Source organism: Schistocerca gregaria, chromosome 3 (assembly GCF_023897955.1).
Source record: "Schistocerca gregaria isolate iqSchGreg1 chromosome 3, iqSchGreg1.2, whole genome shotgun sequence".
Taxonomy (NCBI): domain Eukaryota; kingdom Metazoa; phylum Arthropoda; class Insecta; order Orthoptera; family Acrididae; genus Schistocerca; species Schistocerca gregaria.
Genome location: NC_064922.1, coordinates 493141407 through 493159949, shown reverse-complemented (window position 1 = coordinate 493159949; position 18543 = coordinate 493141407). Strand labels below are relative to the sequence as shown.

The 18543-nt window shown below is 43.1% G+C and overlaps 1 protein-coding gene across 1 annotated transcript in view; it reads right to left on the bottom strand.

Moving 5' to 3' along the window:
* Window positions 1–5431: 5431 nt before the first annotated feature.
* The window catches only part of LOC126355883 (neuropeptide F receptor-like), a 555809-nt gene continuing 542697 nt past the window's right edge, over window positions 5432–18543 (bottom strand). Inside the window, exon 5 of the mRNA XM_050006386.1 lies at window positions 5432–6751. The gene's annotated coding sequence lies outside the window, so the exon portion shown is untranslated. The remainder of the gene's footprint in view (window positions 6752–18543) is intronic.

Below are 18543 nucleotides of genomic sequence, written 5' to 3'. Positions count from 1 at the left end.
CGTGACCTTTCCAGTTGCACACTGCGAGACATTGCTCACTTGCTGTAGGGTTGACTCGGTGGTGATGGAAGCTGTAGAGGGATATCGTATCATTTAAGTAAACATGTTCTTAAAAAATAATTACTGGTCAGCGCGCATTTGCATATGTGTATGCATATTTGCGAGTGGAACAGGAAAGGAAACGGGTGATTGTGGTACAAGATACCCACCACGGTGACTTGTGGAGTATTGATGTGGACGTAGACGTAGATAACACTACTAAGAATTAGTCAAATAGTCTTCACTTCGCCTGGTGTTTCTGTTAATGTATATGGTAACTTTCCAGTGCCATTAATATGGCCACCTGTCAAAACCCTGAATGTCGTATCCAATGTTAAATGCATGCTTTTATGATCCGTTGTGCGTTACAGAATGACGAGGTCACCCAGGGAACGCCATAAAAAGATTCCCCATACGATAACGTTCCCCCCTCTGACCTACCCTGCCGAAGATTGTCTCAAGGTGTTGCAAGTAGGCTGTTTAGGTTTTTATGTTGGTAACGCCACGTAGTGCTCTGTATAAAAATCGCTGACTACGCTGTGTTCAGTCTGGGGCTGGTTTGACTCATTGGTGGAATGTTCGATTGTGTAGTGTTAGGCCGTTGGATGTGAACAAATGGTTGAAATGGCTCTGAGCACTATGGGACTTAATATCTGAGGTCACCAGTCCCATAGAACGTAGAACTACTTAAACACACACCCATGCACGAGGCAGGATTCGAACCTGCGGCCGTAGGATGTGAACAGCGCGTAGCGTTGGGCAGTTGGAGGTGAGCCGCGAGTAGTGATGTATGTCGGGAGAGAGATGCCAGAGTTTGACAGATTACCATGTGAGCACGATCTGGACGTATGTCCGTCTGGAAAAGGAAATTTGTTTAGTTATATGTCACAAAATTATACTTTCGAACACTATTAAGGTAAATACATAGTTCGTTCTCCACCAAAATCTTTCATTTGCTAACTATGCCTATCAGCAGTTAGTGACTTCAGTAGTTAGAATCTTTTATTTAGCTGGCAGTATTGGCGTTCGCTGTATTGCAGGAGTTCGAGTAACGAAGATTTGTGTGAGGTAAGTGATTCATGAAAGTAATAGGTTATCGTTAGTCGGGGTTGGCCTGTCGTAGGGATTATTGGAAGTCAGATTGCGTTGCGCTAAAATATTGGGTGTCAGTTTAGTGATGACTAGAATAAGTAAAGAGAAAACTGTCTGAGTACGTTCAGTTTTACTCAGCTCTGTCTGTATCAAATTACGTAGAAGTTTACTGGCACACTTATTCCTAATTTTTCAATGGGAACGTTTCAGTGTTTGCTTAGAGATGTTTCATGCCGCACACACCAACGGCCATCCGTCCAGTGAAGCAAAAAACGTGATTCGTCTGAAGACGCCACCTGTCGCCATTCAGTGGACATCCAGTTGAGGTACTGGCGTGTACATTACAGCCTTTGTCGCCGATAAACCGCAGTCAGCGCGGGTGCATAAACCTGGCGCCTGCTGCAGAGGCTGAAACGCAGCAACGCTGACGAGATGGTTGTTGAGGAGACACTGTTGGTAGCTCCTTGGTTCATCTGGGCGGTCAGTTGCTTAACATTTGCACGTCTGTTCGCCTGTAAACATTTCTGCAACCATCGTTCACCCGCTCATCTAAGGCCGATGGTACGCCACAGGCGCAGGTTTTGGATAGTGCCGTTATTTTGCCATACACGTTATACTGACAGTAATCACGGCATCACACGTACAGTTTACAGCCATAGTCGTTTCGGAAATGCTTCCGCCTCTGGTCCTTCTTTAACGTTTTATATATCCTCCACTGCTAGTGTTGCCGCCTGCCGTCTGTAATGTTAATCGCACATTGACGGTGAAGATAGGCGTTGGTCATGCAGAGAAGTCACTTGCAATGCGATTGGGATGCATTTTAGTTGGGTGATATGATTCGCAATATGATGAAGAGTTCGTTATGTATTCTTCACGTTTAAGAAATTATTCGTTCGTTAAGTTCCAGGACTGATGTTACACCTGGCGTATAAACGACGTCAGCTCAGATACTACGATATCAGACTAACAACTGTAAACAACCAGTCTATTGTGAGCCGTCAGTGTCAAGCAGTGGTCGTATTGAGAGGGTGCAGCCCTTCACGAACAGTTGGAGACTGATAAAAAAACACCCGCAACATAACGCGCTTGTTCTGTGTTGGTGTGACAGTGGGCGCGTCTGTCCTAGCTCAGCCGTTAGAGAGCTAACGTCGGCTGAGCTAAGTGGAGCTGCGAACCGAAGAGTCTGCAGGCAGCACCGATATATAGTGGCATGTCTAGAACGAAGGCATTGACGGACACAGTCGGCATCAGAAACACTTGTGTTCTGTCCACTAGCTTTCGTAACGCTTGCTAGCTGGCAAAAACTCGTTCAAAATCTTTATACACATTCTGTATCTCTCCATCTTCTTCATGCAACGCCAGCACGCATACCTAAACTATCGTTTGTTGGTTTCCTGTCAACACTGATGAGAACAACAGTATCGCTGAACTGTTCACAATAATTCACTCCCTGCCCCTCTTTCCTATTCTTAAGGAATCATACTCCCGTTATTTCAACTACCCGACACTTGTCTGTCCAGGCAACATTGTCACTGATCTCCACTGTATATAGACTGGGGCTTAGAATTTACCTTTTCAGATTTTCTAGCTTTTATATCAAGTTCAACCTTTTGACATTGTACGCCTCGTCTCGTAGAACGTTACGCTTTTGTCGGTTATTCTGTCTTTTTCTCATGGCCACCTTCACCTTGACAATCCTCTACCGGAGATCTGAATTGAAGAATGGTCTGAATTCTTTTGCCAATGGAGAAATAATTATGACATTTATGTAATTACGGACCACATGTCCTGTGAAGATACAATATGTCTCTTATATCAGTAGTTTTCATTGCCTTCCGTATCTTAATGTTGTTGATTACTGCTGACTATTCCGCCTTTTAGATCGTTTTGCAATCCCAGTGGCAAGAGAATTCTCTGAACCTCTACCCGTTCCTCCGCCCTCATTGACAGGGCTATTGGCTGAACGCGGGTGGCTTCCTAAGCGGAAATCTTTGGCCAGCGTTGATTATTTTCATTAAAAATTCAAGCTGTGACGATTTACGAACCAGGGGCCCAAGACGTTTAATTGCCAGTCAAAGACGATAGTACAGTCTGGAACCACGCGACCGCTACGGTCGCAGGTTCGAATCCTGCCTCGGGCATGGACGTGTGTGTTGTCCTTAGGCTATTTAGGTTTAAGTAATTCTAAGTTGTAGGGAACTGATGACCTCAGAAGTTAAGTCCCATCGTGCTCAGAGCCATTTGAACGAAAGATGCTAGATAACGACTGCCTTACCATTCATAAACGCTATCCATAGACCAGGGCTATGTGCCTTTAATCTGAGAAGTGCTTTTAAAGATATTTAACTTTAAAGATATAGCGTATAAAATATTGCTGTAAAGTTAACATCTCAGAACGCATAGCTAGATTTTCATAACGAAGTGTCTGTGGATAGGGCACAATGAGCACTATCGAGAGACAGTAATGTAAGTTTGTTAAACTGTATACATTTGAACTACACTGCGGAACATGCATTCTGAGCCACAAAAACCTGTTACATAAACAACACAAATATTGCTAGCAGATAATGGTAAGAGTAATTATATATGCATGTGTTATGTTCTTTTTATTTTATTACTAACTTTTTTGTAATGAAACAAGGGAAAGTAGTCCCAGCAGGGACAAATTCATTAATACTAAGGAAGCTACTTATGTAAAATATATATATGGTAGCAGCCCGCATCTCGTGGTCGTGCGGTAGCGTTCTCGCTTCCCACGCCCGGGTTCCCGGGTTCGATTCCCGGATGGGTCAGGGATTTTCTCTGCCTCGTGATGGTTGGGTGTTGTGTGACGTCCTTAGGTTAGTTAGGTTTAAGTAGTTCTAAGTTCTAGGGGACTGATGACCATAGATGTTTAGTCCCATAGTGCTCAGAGCCACTTGTAAAGTAGCATTTAGTATTTTAAATATTGCAAAAAATGATAAATCGTTCATTTGGCTAGTAGTTCAGCGACATCACAAATAGGTGGGCATCAACTTTATCAGGAATTAGCGCTTAGTCCGTTGCAGCAACGACCAAATCACGTTTAGTTTCAATGGTGAACTTTTATGAGCAGTGATTTTGAAACTTGTTGTTTTCTAATCCAGTACCGCGAAATACTAAGAATGTGTCCACCAAGTGCACTAGGCTGGCACATAAATATATTTTTCCATAAGGTAAACCTTAAAATTGTTTGCAAACCGTCTCATGACTGGCACTTGTATTTAATGCCTCCAGTACGGCTTAACTCTGAGAATATTTTTGAGCAGTGATACTTCGTCGTATTTTTACGTCAGTTAAATACTGAATTCATTTTATGATTGATTGTGGACTTGCAATTACTGAGATTGATTGCGCATTGGGTTGCTTTAGGTCTAAGATTTGATCTCCGAAGAATTTTTCCGAACAGTTTGGAAATTTTAAGTGGGATAGCTGACCTCACTACTTAGTGATATGTGAGATGTGTGTGTGTCAGTTGATGTGAAAATGCTCCAGAAGTAAAAAAAAATGCCAGTTACTATTAAAACTACGAACATTGGGAGTAGGGTTGTGATCTGCTCACCGCAATAATGTCGCAGTGTGACCAAAATGTGTCGAAACAGTCGTGTCATGAATCACAATGGAGCAACATCTCTATATCAAGTGCAGAAGACATTTCACAGAATGTATCAAAGGGAGAAAGAGGTGTGTGTAAAATTTGTCCGGTACACATTGATTCCTAGGCAATAGCAAGAATACAAAGATCTGACGCGACTTCCTTGAAACGAAAAATGCGGACAGAGCCTCCCTCGAAAAGAAATCATCACGGATGACAAAATTTGGTGTTACCGATACGAGTCGCAAATAAAGGTGTAGAAATCAGAGTGAAGGGTTAACGCTTTCACGATGTAACTGACATTGAAGCCAATGTGGCGCGTGCGTTGAACAACATTGCAAAGTAGGAAGTTTCTGACAGTTCCACAAGGTCGTAAGCACGTTCAGTGGTTTGTAGCCAAGTCTGGCGACACTATGCAGAACAACTGAAGCATAAAAAGCACCATCGTAGCCGCTCTCTACATTTTTATTAATCGACTCTCGAAAAATTTTTGACTTAAAAATTCCCAACATGTCGTTGTAGTTTTGCTTATTCGGTATGTGGCGTGGTTTTTGTTGGGACATACAACAGTGGCACAAATTCTTAACTGCAGATGGCCTACGACATTAGCTGACAAATACAATCTGTAATGAGTTTCAGAATAGGTAGGATAAGCTGTCCAAGTCATCCGAATGAAACATTCTTAACGAAATAGTTACACATTTATTTCAATAACAATTATACACATAGATTTACATACATCGTCTGTATATACATAGTAATTATTCACATTTATAGAGACGAAAACATTCTTAAAATTCAAAGTGTAATTTCACTCGCAACACACAGTTCAAAACGAACTGATCAAGTAGCTACACGATAAACAGGATACAAAGCGGGTAAAGGGGATGCATGGAGTTACAAAAATATTCGTCTCTGCCGGGAGACGCGAGTCGAACTGGAGCTCAACCCTTCTTGTGTAACACTTGGGGCTCTGATTGAACTCCAGGGGGCGCGTCTTGCGGCAAAGAGAAGGGCTCGGTCAGCACCCTGTAGTTGTTAACTGCGGCTACGGGAACTGTCCCCGAGCTGAGCGAGTCACTGATACGCTTAAAGTCTGTCGTCTTTCACAGTAAGGAGTGAGTGAGCTGTAACATCGACACTATACATAACACAGGTAGTTATAAACACCTAAGTCTCATGGATGTCTTTAATAAAACTGTTTGTGGATACTAAAGGGTTTAAATTTCCTCGATTTAGCTTTCGTCACACAATAGTAATACGGGTACACAAAAACAATTTCTTTTCTAAATTACTGTCCATCTTTTTAGCCTAATCCTGTGAAATATTACAGAGCGCGTTGGTAGAAGAGCAAGGGACGATATCGTAATGTACTTGCCCATCGTAGGAGTTGTCACACACAGATCAATCACAATAATACTGCGTCCAGCTACAAAGACAAGTGGTTATGGATCTCGCTAACGGAACGTCTGACCGAACATTAATGTGCTAGTCAAATTCGAACCGTATAGAACAAAGATATTTTCAAAAGGATTTGAATTAGTAGGGGCTGGCTAATTCTTTTTCTTACTAGAATGACAACGGAACATATATGCCGCAATTCTTAAATGTATGTGAGTCTGTCTAGACCTTAGAGTACCCAAAGCATTCTTTGCAAAGAGAGGAACTACGTTGTTGGCTTCGCCTCTGAAAAAGAATCTATCGAAGAGGATAGCACCACGATACAATCACACACATATAACGCATTTAAAACACTTTTGATGTGGAGATTTTTGTTACAATTGTACTTGTACTTTTAGACTTGTAGTTCACTACGTACGAAAATAAATCTTTGTTCACTGTGTTACGTTTTACACTTTTTTGCGACACTGACAATTAAATCGTTGGAGCAGTCAATCAGTCCGGAACGAAGACTCTGGAAACAAGACCTCTGGGTCGAAGGAGGTATTTGGAAACTCCGTGTTCGACCACTCAGCATCCGCTCTCCTTTGGAATCTGCAAGCCGGCCTGAAACATGGAAAAGAAATAAGTTTATACAGCATGTCAACTTATGAAATCACGAAAAGACATCTAAGCATCTTAATTCGTAATACTTCGGCTCCCATTACGTTTTTAGAGTATTACAATAAAGATAGATGAGAATCGGTGAACAAGTATCATCGACAGCTTAAACAGCATCTTGCAATGAGTTATAAGAAGTAGAGAAAATGTAAATGTGTGTGGATGTAGGTCTGTAGATTATACAGATGACTGTTCGTGATTTTGGCATTTACTGCTAGAAACGTTTTTGAACCAACACGATGGTCGTTGTGGGTTTTCATGGATCCAGAAGCTGCATCTTGTAAGAGTCAAGTTTAGTTGTAGACAGTGAATATCACTTTGTTTCAGCTGCAGTTGTAAAAGGAAATGTCCTGACTGATTCACTGGCTCATAACGGTGCAGACCAAACTGCTAAGTAGAAAAACCTGAAATTTAAGGACATTGATGACTGACACTGTAGGTTCCATTTAAAAAGGGAGTTTTTCGAAATGTCAGTCCCAAGGGGGCCAAAGAGAGCATGGCACGTCTTTCTCTAAATATCGCTATCAAAGACATTTCAAAGCTAGAACTACGAACATTTGTATTTGGTTTATGGGTATGAAATTTGAAACATATACGTGTTTCAGCAGCTTTTGGAAATTCAGGACTTCAGTGGGTGAAATATGGGATCAAAATTTTAATGAAAATGTTTCTAAAGCTAAATCTTGACAACTGGTATTTGAGTTAACGGTTAGAAATAAAGAATTATGTGTTAGGCGACATAGTTGCTATGGAAATAATACCACAAAAACTCAGAAGACACGGTTAACAAAAACCTCCGTCTTTAGCTACCACAATCGATTTTTCGTCAGAAACACATTTGCAAAAGATCATGCGTCTAAGGCCTTAAATAGTGTATAGAGGTTTGAAAGTGATGCAGTTCGTGAACTAAAACAAAGAAAGCTACTTAAGAGCCGCCGCGATGAATTGGTTTTATCAGAGTTGCATAGGAAAAGAAGCGATATTTAATACATTAATTTTTCATTAGCCCTAATATCTTCTATGTAAATAAAAATGTTAATCTCTATTTATACAATACCATGTACCAGCGAACGTTCTTGACCGATTGCTTTGAAACCTTGACACAGCATTCTTGAGTAATATACTATAAGTATTCAAAATACATGTGTACAAAAATATACGTATTCCAATGCAAAGTCGTGTTAAAATTTTAAAGCATTCTGACAAAAACTGTCCCAGATTTACAGTTTCTGTGCAAGCACAGTTTGGATATTCGTTTCTTCAGAAGCTCTAATTTCCAAAAATGATTCAATGATTGTTTGAAATTTTGACAAAACATTGCATTCGAATACTGACGTGTTTTTATATCATTCTGGAAGGCTATCAACTGTATATGTAATAAAATGGGAAGCGTTACAAAAATGTAAATGTGGATGGGTTCAGAATCTTAATCTCCAAATCTTCTTCACCGATTACTCTGAGATTTGACACAACGTTGAATTCTAAAATGATTACAATACTAGTAGCGAATCTGAATTTTGAAATATCAATAAATAAGACTGAAGGTCAGAGGGAGGAGGGAAGAGGAGATAGATGTGTGGGAGGAAACAGATGTAGAAAACGGGGACTAGTAAATGTACAGAGAAAGGGGCCAGGAAGAGATAGAGAGAAAGGCAGAGAAGTTGCACAAAGAGTGAGGAGTTGATGTACTGAGAGAGGGAGGGAGGGAGGGGAGCAGGAGGAGACAGAAGAAGGGAGGAGAAAATGGACAGAGAGAGGGGGACGAAGTGATGGGCAAAAAGAGGGTGAGGGAGAAAGACCAAGAAAGGGGGAGGGGGGAGAGCTGGATAGAATGGGGAGAGAAGGAAATCAGAATGTACACTCATCAAAAAAAAGTTTTGCATCACCTCGGTTCCAGAGTTCCGGCACCTATACAGAAAATTGGAAGAGGGATCAACATAAACATCATTTCCGCCCTTTTATTGCTCATGAAAACCACACATTGCATGTTGTACCACCATACAGTGAGACCTTCAGTGGTGGTGGTTCAGATTGCTGTACACACTGGTACCTCTAATACCCAGTAGCACGTCCTCTTGCACTGATGCATGCCTATATTCGTCGTGGTATACTATCCACAAGTTCATCAAGGGACTGTTGGACCAGATTGTCCCACTCCTGAACGGCGATTCGGAGTAGGTCCCTCAGAATGGTTGGTGGGTCACGTCGTCCATAAAAAGCCCTTTTCAATATATCCCACTCATGTTCGATAGCTTTCATGTCTGAAGAGCAGTCTGGCCACTCCAGTCGAGCGATGTAGTTATCATGAAGGAAGTCAATCACAAGACGTGCACTATGGGGGTGCGAATTGTCGTCCATGAATACGAGTGCCTCTATAATATACTGCCGTTATGGTTGCACTATCGGTCGGAGGATCTCATTCATGAATAGTACAGCCGTTATGGCGCCTTCCATGACCACCAGCGTCGTACGCCGACCCCACATAATGCCACCCCAAAACAGCAGGGAACCCCCGCCTTTCTGCACTCTCTGGACAGTGTGCCTAAGGCGCTCAGCCTGACCGGGGTGCCTCCTGGTTGAAGGCATATGCGACACTCTTCGATGAAGAGAACGTGATGCCAACCTTGAGCGTTCCATCCGGCACGTTGTTGGGCCCATGTACCGCACTGCATGGTGTAGACGTTGCAAAGATCGACCTCACCATGGACGTCCGGAATGAAGTTGCGCATCATGCAGCGTATTGCCCACAGTTTGAGTCGTAAAACGACGTCCTGTAGCTGCACGAAAAGCATTATGGAACATGATGGCATTTCTGACAGGTTTCGTCCGAGCCATAATCCGTCAATAGCGGTTGTCCACTGCAGTAGTACCCCTTGGGCGCCCTGAGCGAGGCACGTCATCGACAGTTCCTGTCTCTATTTTCTCCATGTCCGAACAACATCGCTTTGGTTCACTGCGAGGCGCCTGGACACTTCCCTTGTTGTTAGCCCTTCCTGGCACAAAGTAACAATGCGGACGAGATCGAACCGCGTTACTGACCGTCTAGCAATGGTTGAACTACAGAGGACACGAGCCGTATACCTCGTTCCTGGTGGAATGACTGGAACTAATCAGCTGTCAGAACCCCTCCGTCTAATAGGCGTTGCTCATGCATCTTTGGGCGGGTTTAGTGACATCTCTGAACCGTCAAAGGGACTGTGTCTGTGATACCAAATCCACAGTGAACATCTCTCTTCAGAAGTTCTGGGAACCGGCGTGATGCAAAACGTTTTTTGATGTGTGTATAACCAGTTCCCACACATATTAGAAACGTGTGCTTTCACGTTTCTTACTTTTCCATTTAGGTAGACTGAGCCAAATCAAGGCGTGGCCAGGTGCAGTTAGTATGTTCATAAAATGTTTTCTGTTATTACTACACACACCTAACTGAAGCAGAGGGCGCTAAACCAGTAGTGTAATATGTATGAGTTTTACTGTTGTTCTGAATTTGTCACCAATTGTTGTCCCTAAACGGAAAACTGCTACACGTAGCGAAATGCAAGAAGACCTGCAGGGAGTGGTTACTCAGCTCCAACAGTTGACCTTAAACTTAAATAAGATGTGTACAAGTAGCACAGTTAGGTTGAACGCCCCATTATTGTTACATTAGCCTATTAGCGATTAATAGCTTGAATCAGAAACGATATCTAGAAGTATTTGCCAGGAGACACCTAAAATGGAAAGACTGCATAATAGCAGAGGAAATGTATTCGTAGCACCGAATATCTACTACTTGCGGCTTTATGTTGGAATGACAATAATGAAAGTTTGTGTCGGGCCGGAAATCTATACGGATTTCGCGCTTTACGGGAGTGGTCACCTTAACAACTTCAGCGGTCCAAGCACGAATCACAGCCAGACCCAATCTTCCATACGCCGTCTTTCATGAGTCACAATCTGGACTCTTACTGTTCGTATATTCTCGTCCAGGAAGGATATAATTAATTATATAGATTATAGGACTTCTATTGGACAATAAACATTAAACAGCATTTGGCCTGTAATTGAGAAAAGTGTCACGATGATCTCTCCATATGCAAAAGAGACCGAAATAGTCCCTCATTCGTCTCTCCGGGAGGGGACTGCCAATGGGGACGTGACCATGAGGAAAAGATTCAATAATCAATGAAAGGGTAACGTTCTACGAGTCGAATGTGGAAGGTCAGAAGCTTGAACGTGGTAGGGAATGGCTCAATCTAGATATAGGAGGGTCAATGAAGGGTAGTGGAAAGAAGACAAGGATTTCTGGTCAGATAAGTATAGGTAAATATCAACAGCATTAGAAAATGGTGTAACGGGAGCAGGTTCATTATGAATAGGAAGTTAGGGCAAGAGAGTGTTACTGAGAACAGTTTAGTGATAGGGTTGTTCTCATCAGAATCGACACCAAACTAAAACCGACAACGATAGTTCAGGTATACATGCCAACGTCGTAAGCTGAAGATGAAGAGTTAGAGAAAGTTTACGAAGATATTGAAAGGGTAATACAGTATGTAAAGGGGGACGAAAAACTAATAGTCATGGGAGACTGAAATGCAGTTGTAGAGGAAAGAGTAGAAGAGCAGTTCGCAGGAGAATATGGCCTTGGGTCAGGAAATGAGAGAGGTGAAAGACTGATTGAGTTCTGTAATAAATTTCAGTTGGTAATAGTGAATACTGTTTTGAAGAATCACAAGAGGAGGTATTATACTTGAAAATACCGGGTGATACGGGAAGATTTCAGCTACACTACATCATGGTCAGACAGAGATTCCGAAATCAGATAGTGGAGTGTAAGGCGTACTCAGGACCAGCTACAGACTCAGAACACAACATAAACATGTGATCAAAAGTACCCCGGCATCCCCCAAAAACACAGTTTTTTTTATTAGGGGCACTGTGCTTCCACCTACTGCCAGGTACCGCATATAACCGACCTCAGTAATCGTTAGACATCGAGATAGAGCAGAATGGGGCGCTCCGCGGAACTCACGGACTTCGAACGTGGTCAGGTGATTTGATGTCATTTGTGTCATACGCCTGTATGCGAGATTTCCACACTCCTAAACATCTCTAGATCCACTGTTTCCGATGTGATAGTGAAGTTGAAGTGAGAAGGGATACGTATAAAACAAAAGCGTACAGGCCGACCTTTTCTGTTGACTGACAGAGACCACCGACAGAGGGTCTTAACGTGTAATAGCCAGATACCTATCCAGACCATCACACAGGAATTCTAAACTGCATCAGGATCCACTGCAAGTACTATGAGAGTTAGGCTGCAGGTGAGAAAACTGGGATTTCGTGGTCGAGGGGCTGCTCAAAAGCCAGACATTACGCCGGTAAATGCCAAACGACGTCTCGCGTGGTGTAAGAAGCGTAAACATTGGACGATTGAACAGTGGGAAAACGTTGTGTGGAGTGACAAATCGCGGTATACAACGTGGCGATCTGATGGCACGGTGTCTGTATGGCGAAAGCCCGGTAAACGTCATCTGCCAGCGTGTGTAGTGTCAGCAGTAAAATTCGGAGCCCTGGTGTTACGGTGTGGTCGTGGTTTCATGGATGGGGCTTGCACCTCTTGTTGTTCTGCGTGGCACTATCGTAGCACAGGTCTACATTGATGTGTTAAGCACATTCTTGCTTTCCAATGTTGAAGAAAAATTCTAGACTGGCGACTGGATCTTGCAACACGATCGGGCAACTACTCATAATGTACTGCCTGCGGCGGAGTGGTTACATGACAATAACATTTCTGTAATGGACTGGCCTGCACAGAGCTCTGACCTATATCCTATAGAATACCTTTGGGATGTATGGGAACGCCGACTTCGTGCCAGGCCTAACCGACCAACATCGATACCTCTTCAGTGCAGTACTCCTTGAAGAATGGCCTGCCATTCCCCAACAAACCATACAGCACCTTATTGAACGTATACCTGCGAGAGTGGAGGCTTTCAGCAAGGTTAAGGGTGGACCAAGAAAATACTGAATTCCAGCATTACTGATGGAGGACGCCACGAACTTGTAAGTCATTTTCATCCAGGTGTCGAGATACTTTGAACACATAGTGTAGTAGTGATGAAGAGAGGGCTGAAATTTAAGACATTAGTCAGGAAGAATCAATATATAAAAAAGTGGGATACAAAAGTACTAAGAAATGACGATATAAAAGTTCTCTAACGCTATAGATACAGCAACAAGGAATAGCTCAGTAGGCAGTACAGGTGAAGAGGAAAGGGCTCATCACAGAAGTTCGAAAGAAAACCATATGTACAAAGAAGGTAACTGCGAAGAAACAATGGGTAGCAGAAGAGCCATTTCAGTTGATCGATGAAAGCAGGAAGCACGTAAACGTTCCTGGAAACTCAGGAATACAGAAATGCAAGTTCTTAGAAATGAAATAAATAGGAAATGTGGGGAAGCTAAAACAAAATCACTGTATGTAAAACTTGAAGAAATCGAAAAAGAGATGATTGTCGGAAGGACAGACTCAGCTTCCAGGAAAGTCAAAATAACCATCGCTGACATTAAAAGCAAGGGACGTGACATTAAGAGTGAAACTAGCAATTCCGCTGTTAAATGAAGAGGAGAGAGCGGATAGGTGGAAAGGGTACATGGAAGGCCTCTATGAGTGGGGAGATATGTCTTATGTGATAGAAGAAGAAACAGGAGTCCATTTGGAAGAGATGGGGCATTCAATATTAAATCAGAATTTATAAGAGCTTTGGAGGACTAAAGATCAAATAAGGCAGAAGGGATGGATAACAGTCCATCAGAATTTCCAATATCATTGGGGGAGGTGGCAATAAAACGACTGTTCACGTTGGTGTGTAGAATGTGTCAGTGTGGCATCTTACGATATGACTTTCGGAAAAATATGATCCACACAACACCGAAGACTGCAACAGCCGGCAAGCGCGACAATTATCGCACAATGAGTTTACCACCTTATGCATCCAAGTTGCTGGCAAGAGTAATATACAGAAGAATGGAAAAGAAAATTCAGGATGTGCTGGATGACAATCAGTTTAGCTTTTGATAAAGTAAAGGCACGAAAGAGGCAATTCTGACGTAGCGGTTGATAATGGAAGCAAGACTAAAGAAAAATGAAAACACGTTCATAGGATTTGTCGACCTAGAAAAAAAGTTCGACAATGTAAATGGCGCACGATGTTCGAAATTCTGAGAAAAATAGTGGTAAGCCTTAGGGAGAGATGGGTAATATACAGTATGTGCAAGAGGCAAGAGGAAATAATACGAGTGAACGACCAAGAACAGAGAGCTGGGATTAAAAATGGTGTAAGACAGCGATGTAGTCTTTCATCCCTAGTGTTCAATCTGTACACGTAATAAGCAATGATGAAAATAAAAGAAAGGTTCAGGAGTGGATTTAAAATTCAAGGCATAAGCATATCAATGATACGATTCGCTAATGACATTGCTATCCTGAATGAAAATCAGGAGGAATTACTTCCTCCTACATACGTCTCGTTGCACAATCGTGGCAGAAAAGTAATAGATATTTATGTATCACTGGGAACCACTATTCCTGCTCATTATTCGTGAATAATATAGGTAAGGGTGAGATGAATGCAGCACCCAAAGTACTCGCTACACTTCAGTGTAAAGATGATCCCCGAGAGTGGCTGTAAATTTATATACAGGTGATGTCATGCTATGGTCGAGTGACCAAATCTGGGAAATCCAGTATAGTAGAAACTCAGTAACCAACGAACAGGCTAACAAGATCTGCTAACTAAATTAGAAAACTGTCAAGAAATAAACCATTAGAGGTTCTCTTGTCAGTTGATATTGTCAGTAATTGAATGAAAATTACTGTTTGTATGCTAGAGGTACACAACAAATACGGAGAGAAACCGGCGCCAAATGCACAGCCTCTCGCGTGTGGTCTCCGTGTTCCAGGCGGAACCTCCAGAAGGCGCTCACGAACACTGACCTCTCGCTGCTTCCGCGCCACTTCGTCCAACGGGTCGTATAATTCTGCCAGCAGTATGAACAGCCAATAATACGCTGTCAACCGCAGACTGCAATATTTCCGCTCTGAATTAGCATATCCGGGAATCCTTCCGCTAACTGGCACCAAAACACTAGGCGCCACAGACAGACAGCTGTGGATCAGCAGTTCCACATTTCAGTTCACGGTCTCCAGCCAGCTCAGTACAGTACTCTCAAGACTACCTTTCGACATAGCGCTCACTATTTACCGAATAACTGGACTATCGAGAGCGTCTCCACAGTTACAATTAGTTACAGTGAGCAGACCATAGACGAGTTAGAGACAGGAAAGTTACTCGGATTTATTTAGTTTCAGGACTCAAGTACCAGGCATCAAACTGCACCAAATTTAAACAGAAAACACACTCTTAAATAAATGTCATCTGTTCTATCTTAATGTGATGCCATATTTTTGTTTTATGGCGCCCTACGAAACGAGTGTTAAGTACCAAGAGTGCAATGGCCGCCTTAGTGAACTATTGAAGTGGACGTCTAGGCTGAATTATCAGGAGCATTCAGGTGCTAAGAGCGGGGTTCAAAAGAAGCTCAAGCTGATCCGAATTGAACTTGATCATTACATTTTGTGTGACCTTGGAGATGTGTGTATGCGCAGTATCGTGAAACAAAATCACTCCCTCCTCGAGCATCCCGGGCCGTTTACTCTTGATGGACTTGTGTGAGCTGCAGAGAGTCTTACAATACGCGTCACTGTTAATAGTTTTTCTGTGCTCGAGGAATTCGATGGGTATCGGACTTCGGACGTCGAAAAGGACGGTGAGCGTCACCTTGCCTGCTGAGGGCACAGCCTTGAATTTTTTAGGGGGCTGTGATGACGAGTACTTTCACTGCCTAGTTCTTTCATTACGTCCCCTGAAAGCGGCAGCACAAAATTTCTGCTGGTTTCGTTGTTATAACGTTTCGTATCTTCTCATCTGAATACCCTTTATAGAGGGTGGAGCCAAATTCACGCACTCGGGCATCGCTGCGCGAATCCTCAAATAAATTTCCTCCGGCGATTATATCCGGCAGAAAAAGGACATTAAAGAGTTGTAATCTGGCAACACTGTAACCACATGTATGGTAACTATCACTGTCACTACACTACAGTTGTGCTGTACAATTGGTGCCGTGGGTAGGGTTTTGGGTTAGAGTGCAGGAGATCAATGGATCGATCGTGGGTTGAAGCATATGTTTTTTACAAGGTAAGTGTAGTCAGGTAGTACTGTATCTGACATTTCATTCGTCAACAGTGATTGCAGCGGGTCATCTAGAAAAAATTTACGCTTACATAGCCGTGCGGTGTAGCCGCGTGGTCTCAGGCGCCTTGTCACGGTCCGTTCGGCTCCTCCCGTCGGAGGTTCGAGTCCTCCCTTGGGCATGTGTGTGTGTGTGTGTGTGTGTGTGTGTGTGTGTGTGTGTGTGTGTGTGTGTGTGTTTGTTGTCCCTAGTGTAAGTTAGATTAAGTAGTGTGTAGGCTTAAGGACCGAATGCCTCAGTAGTTTGGTCCCATAACACCTTACCACAAAAATCCAAATTTTTGCACTTACGTACTACAATCGTAGAAATGGAAGATTGTTCAGCTTTGAAAGAGGCCCTTTCCACGTCATGGGCGTAAATATATCGCACCTCTTCATCTACTACATGCGAAACGTGTTTTCTTTGTATTCTCCTCCAGCGGCCCAGTAGATTAGCACTAACTAATATTTTTGCCTCGTTCAGGGGCATGACATTTCGTTAGGGCCTTACGTTACCAGTAGGACTAGCAACGTGCTTTGCGAATAATGTCCAAACTCGGTTACTATTTGACTGTGTTGTCACCATGGTCCCACTATTATTCCTTTCAACACTGAGTCTGGTGCTGCATGCTGTTTAGTACGTATCTCATGTATTATTATTAATCTATCCATGAGATTTTGGAATCATCACGTCTGTTACCGTTAGGGAAACAGTGTAACTCGAAACCGAACATTTCACAGTTAGTGATGTCGGGATGCATCATGCAGAACAATATCTGTCAGAGGGGTAATGCACGTAAGGTGGAAGAGGGCGCAGGACTGACGGCGTGTTAATGCTGTATACGATGTCCACCAACCAGGGACTCTTGATGGACTTGCGTGAGCTGCAGAGAGTCTTACAATACGCGTCACTGTTAATAGTTTTTCTGTGCTCGAGGAATTCGATGGGTATCGGACTTCGGACGTCGAAAAGGACGGTGAGCGTCACCTTGCCTGCTGAGGGCACAGCCTTGAATTTTTTAGGGGGCTGTGATGACGAGTACTTTCACTGCCTAGTTCTCTCATTACGTCCCCTGAAAGCGGCAGCACAAAATTTCTGCTGGTTTCGTTGTTATAACGTTTCGTATCTTCTCATCTGAATACCCTTTATACAGGGTGGAGCCAAATTCACGCACTCGGGCATCGCTGCGCGAATCCTCAAATAAATTTCCTCCGGCGATTATATCCGGCAGAAAAAGGACATTAAAGAGTTGTAATCTGGCAACACTGTAACCACATGTATGGTAACTATCACTGTCACTACACTACAGTTGTGCTGTACAATTGGTGCCGTGGGTAGGGTTTTGGGTTAGAGTGCAGGAGATCAATGGATCGATCGTGGGTTGAAGCATATGTTTTTTACAAGGTAAGTGTAGTCAGGTAGTACTGTATCTGACATTTCATTCGTCAACAGTGATTGCAGCGGGTCATCTAGAAAAAATTTACGCTTACATAGCCGTGCGGTGTAGCCGCGTGGTCTCAGGCGCCTTGTCACGGTCCGTTCGGCTCCTCCCGTCGGAGGTTCGAGTCCTCCCTTGGGCATGTGTGTGTGTGTGTGTGTGTGTGTGTGTGTGTGTGTGTGTGTGTTTGTTGTCCCTAGTGTAAGTTAGATTAAGTAGTGTGTAGGCTTAAGGACCGAATGCCTCAGTAGTTTGGTCCCATAACACCTTACCACAAAAATCCAAATTTTTGCACTTACGTACTACAATCGTAGAAATGGAAGATTGTTCAGCTTTGAAAGAGGCCCTTTCCACGTCATGGGCGTAAATATATCGCACCTCTTCATCTACTACATGCGAAACGTGTTTTCTTTGTATTCTCCTCCAGCGGCCCAGTAGATTAGCACTAACTAATATTTTTGCCTCGTTCAGGGGCATGACATTTCGTTAGGGCCTTACGTTACCAGTAGGACTAGCAACGTGCTTTGCGAATAATGTCCAAACTCGGTTACTATTTGACTGTGTTGTCACCATGGTCCCACTATTATTCCTTTCAACACTGAGTCTGGTGCTGCATGCTGTTTAGTACGAATCTCATGTATTATTATTAATCTATCCATGAGATTTTGGAATCATCACGTCTGTTACCGTTAGGGAAACAGTGTAACTCGAAACCGAACATTTCACAGTTAGTGATGTCGGGATGCATCATGCAGAACAATATCTGTCAGAGGGGTAATGCACGTAAGGTGGAAGAGGGCGCAGGACTGACGGCGTGTTAATGCTGTATACGATGTCCACCAACCAGGGACTCTTGATGGACTTGCGTGAGCTGCAGAGAGTCTTACAATACGCGTCACTGTTAATAGTTTTTCTGTGCTCGAGGAATTCGGACTTCGGACGTCGAAAAGGACGGTGAGCGTCACCTTGCCTGCTGAGGGCACAGCCTTGAATTTTTTAGGGGGCTGTGATGACGACTACTTTCACT